This window comes from Apteryx rowi, unplaced genomic scaffold (assembly GCF_003343035.1).
Source record: "Apteryx rowi isolate R43461 unplaced genomic scaffold, aptRow1 scaffold_212, whole genome shotgun sequence".
Lineage (NCBI taxonomy): Eukaryota > Metazoa > Chordata > Aves > Apterygiformes > Apterygidae > Apteryx > Apteryx rowi.
In genome coordinates, this window is record NW_020448442.1 from 426,326 (window position 1) to 431,337 (window position 5,012).

The following is a 5,012-nucleotide window of genomic DNA, read 5'->3' on the forward strand; positions in this document are numbered from 1 at the left end:
AGGAACATGACAGAAAATAGCTCCCAAAAGATTACACATAGTTTGTTTCTGTAGGAGAGGAGAAAAAGAGGAGAAGATAAAAAAGCTGGCTTAAGACACTTGGAGTTACCACTACTGTCAGTGTGTCTGTTGGCACCATGCAGCTCTTGGGGCTCTTTAGAAAGCTGTATTCTGTTTAGGCTTTGAGTCTGAATTCTTCCATCCTTCTTTTGTCTCTCTAGGCTCTCTTTCAGGTCAGCTGAGAGAAAAAGTGAATTGGCTCTTCCAGAGGGAGATGCARCTTCTCTCTTTCCATTTGGCAATAGAGAGAAAAGTCTGGATGGCTAAGTGTCTACAGCATGGTGGTGTGAGAGAAACTACCTCTTTTTCTTTCTCCCCTCCTCTGTAGTAAATTTCATTCCCTGAATGAATGAACAAGACTTAGTACCCCTTCTATTCCCAACAGTCCTTGATATACGACTTAAAAAAACAAAACCCACACATATCCCTCATAGCCCACAACTTTTTCAAGAGCTGATGAAAAACAGAGCTGATGTCATGGGTTGCTTTGACTGGGTGATGTCTAAAATACTTGAATTTTGTAGTAGTAAATGATTGCACTATACTTGTAAGTAAATGATTTGAATTTTCTTTTTTCCACTTATGTAAATTAAGTGACTAATATCAGATTTGAACTCAGATGGAGTTAGTCTCTTTTTTTAGTGACTTTAAGTTCTTAAGCCCCACTTATATCCTTGTCCTCTTCCCCCTGGTTTTCTCTAACAGAAAACATCAAGATAATACCTGCCAGGGATGACAGGTACCACTCTTGAGACAGTGGCATCCATTCTCAAAATGAGAGAAGGTAAGTAATTGTGTGCTTACACCCACAGACCTTGGGTGGTGACTACTGTAGCAGAGGTGGCATGTTCATTTCTAATTACTGGAGCCAGACATAACAGTTCTACCTACTCTGGTGTCTAATGTTGTCATAGCATTACCGAAGTTTCACAGCTGAGTGGCAGTGATCTGATCACTGAGTTGTTGGCAAAGAGACAGAGAAGCCAAATATCTGACTTTTGATGTACCATAAATAGCTGTCATTAGCCATGTCAGATGTAGCGTGGCTGTTTTTTCCAGTTTCTGGTTTTCTTCTCCCTCAAAGCTGCTGAAGTGTTTGGGCAGCCAGTTTGTTCCCAGTGAACTCCTACTGCTGCTTTTTCCCTTACAAATAATATTTAAAGTGCTAGTATCTTATTTTAGTATCAGAGAGTAGCCCAGTGTCAAGAGTCTTGTCTGGCTGGGTTTACATTTCTGCCAGCAAAGACACTGCTCCTGTCATACACTCACCAGCCTCTTGCTGCTCACTAGCAATCCAAGTGGACAGAGCACAGCCTTTGCCTCAGAGCCGTCCATCAGAGTAGGTTTTTTGGCAGTTCAAGCAAGTAATTATCTGAGAAGAAATAGAAGTGAGCTAAATAGAGCACAGGATGCTGCTAAATGCAGAGCTGCTTCTTTTTTTAATTGATTAATAAAACAGGACATGTTCTCTTCATCCTCCCTTCTTAAAAAACAAATCAAGGAAACTAAAATGTTTCAAGTTTTATTGCTCAAGTTTTAAGCTATTTTAGCAAGCATCTGCCTAACTCTGGGGAAATAGGTGTGAATAAGATGAAAGACAAAGGACTTTTCCCAAAAGGATTCAGATATGTAATGGCCATTTTAGATGCTTCTGTCTAAATGCAGATTCTCCAAACCTCTTTGCTGTTCTAGCGGAAGTGGAAACCTACCTCTGGGCCTCAGCAGTGGGGTATTCTCAGGGGGTCACAAATTCTTCTACCTCTCCTTGGTGTCTCATCTGTGGGGCATGATCAGAACATCTGTCAGATGATCAGAGCTCTGCATGAACTGATGTTGGCTGCTTTTTATCCACTTATTTTGGAAGGGAGAGACAAATATATTCAAATCTCTTTTGTGCCCAAGGACATTTAAATTCATATCTCTCATTCCGCTGGAGAGTATCTTAACTAGCTAACAAGAGAGTATCCTGAAATAGCTGTCCTGTTACAACTCCTCCTGGCTTAAAGTAGTTAAATGTCTAATTATGAAGGTACACACAGACAGTAAAAGACTGGCCCTCTCCATGTGATGGTTAAATACCCATTCTAAGACCCAGTCTGTACTCCAGGGATGTTAAAGTTTATTTATACATTTATTTATATAAGATTGGTATTCAGTAGATTGTTCAGTTCAGAAAAGAACAGACAGCCTATTGAATCTTCAAAAAAGCTTGCATTAATGCAGACCCAATGTTTGGGTCCATTATACAAACACAAACACACAGACTTTAAAGGCCAAATTCCAAAGTTTTTAACTGAGCAAAATCTTTTGACAGCCCTATTCCACTCCAAAGCAAGTGCTAGTCATAAGCAACAGCCTGCAAATGGAAATAAAATACTCTTGTTGCCTGTCCATAGCAGATGTAGCATCAGACTGGGATGCTTTCATAAACAAAGTGTTATACTGTACTTCTCTGTTACATGTGCATCACTTAAAGAAAAATAACAGGATAATCTTCACATTGCCATCTTCTTTGCTTCCAGTTTCCTGAATTATTTTTGTTCATTTCACGGCAGGAATCTAATACTGATCCTGTATTGCAATGCATAGCCCAAATTGTAACAGTGCATCTTAAATACCCAAGATAGAAAACATGTTTTATTATCTTCTTGCCACCTAAAGGGTCTACGAGGCTGCCTTTCTTCTCTCTCCCTTTGATACTCAGCAGCTGTTCTTTATAAAGAAACAACCTTTCCCTTTTCTGAGTGTAACCCTTCTACCTTGGAGTCATGCCCTCTCCTCAGAGCCATACCACCTTCCTCAGAGTGTTTATGCCCTCTCTTTTAAAACAATTACAAATTACATCACTTACATACATGTGTTAAAACACATCATCTCTTACTAGACAGTGTTTTTAAGTAAAACAGCAGGTGAGCTTGTTAACTCAACTGCCACTCTTCTCATGGAGTATATTTTTTAAAATGAACTTTAATATCCTCTACTAAATTAAAGAAGTGATGTTTTCAACAGGAATACCCTGAATATAATTATGATATACATATGTACTTTTTTTCTAAAAACAATAACTACCATCTGCCACTTTCTTAGTAAACATGGTGATATTATGTCATGAATGCAATTACGCAGATCACTGGGGTGTGGACAACCAATTGCTTTTTTTAAATGAGTGTTGAAAAAAGGCTTTGCTTTAGGTGCAGCAAATCCATTACTGAATGTTTGTCAGAGAGAAAGGGCTCATTTCAGCCAGCTGTGTATGTTCCCTCACGTCAGTGGGAAACTGGTTGAGCACAGCTAGCTTGTTTCTTGTTGACTAGGCAAGATTAATAAACAGCAGCAGTCACTGCTAAGACTGCCCCACTATTTTTCCTCAGTAAGCACCTTTATTCTGCTGTCTGTGTTTGGTTGAGAAATGATAATATCTTTTATCAGATCAGCTTTTTGCCCAAATGTTCCCTGTGGCAGGGGACACATGCCTCAGGCTTCGTTTTGGAAATATATTCATTTATTTAGAAATAAGCCAGCCAGAAAGGCTGATTTGGAGGAGGAGGAGGAAGCAAAAGACAATCTTGTTCACGTGAGGAGAAAATCTGGTGAACCTGTTGAAATCTGGGGTTGTAAACTGCTGGAGAAGATAAGAGAGGGAAATGGAACTCAGAATTGGTAAAGAAGTGCTTAAATTCACTGAGCAAAGACATTTGGACCAAGATATAGTGAGGATCTTACAGAAGAAAGGCAGAAAAGTGGCAAAAAGATTCAGTGAGCATTTAAGGAATAGGGTGGGGGAGAAAAAAGTTTGTGCTTCTCTTCCCTTTCCCCTGCCCCAACTCCTAAAAAATCACAATTTATTCATTAAAATAATGGCAGGAAGCTTGAAAGCTAAGAGCTCTGAAGTTAAGAAATGCTTGTTTTAATTTGGGCCTCTTTGGACATAAACAATTTGAAGCAGTTCTTAACTGTCTATTAGGTGTGATCATGCAGTGTGCTACATCTGCTAATTGAATGAGGCAAGCATCTTTCAGGAAGATAAAAAAGTTACAAGTCTAGAGGCACTCTGCATTGCAAATGGAAGTGCACTGGGTCAGCTTCTTCTCTGGAGAACCTACAGAAATCTACAGTGTTACATCATGTACTATTCAGAACTGAATTTCACCCCTATTCAAATTATTACTGGCATCAATTTCAACCTGATACTTTAAGAATCTTTAAATGCGTATATACTTGTTTTATTTTACATTCACAGAACATATGGGTCAGAATCCTGTCATCTTCTTCAGTATTRGTTGTAAACTGATGTTAGGTTGATACACCTAAAATGACTGCTGGGAAAATATTTTAATACCTGCTTTCCTTCCTATCATTTTGGTCTGACTCCTACTCACCTCCCTCCCCTAACTGAACTGCTGTGTTTTACTGATTTTAAGAGTAGCTGATGGGGTGGGGTAGAAGGAAGGAAGGAAAGTAATAAATAAATCCCTCTGTGTTAGTAGGGGCCAAACAGCTTTGAAGCATACAGCAAAACTCTTTGATTTCAATGGAAGAAGAATCAATCCAGTCCCTTTCTTTTTTTTCTTCTTCTTCTTCAGCTGAAATGCAACAACCTTCTGTGTACATGTCATCTCTTGCATTCAGTAAGACACAAACAGAGAGCTTTATAAGGTTCTCATGACCTGTTATTATTCAGGAGGTGTCTGTATTTGATGTGCTGGGTATATTTTGATTGATTTGTTACACCTGTTTGATTCTCAGCTAAAAATCCACTGGTGCAAAACTGCAGCCCATTGTATTAAGCAGACTGGCCTCTTAACAGGTTCATTGTGAGTAAATGATATGTATCCCTCTGGATGAATAAGACCTTGATGAACTTGTATCAAAGGGTTTTTCTAACTCTTTTTAGGAGCATGATGTGAATTATATGGAGCAGGTGTGAGTGCCAGAGGAAGGTGGAGGTTGGT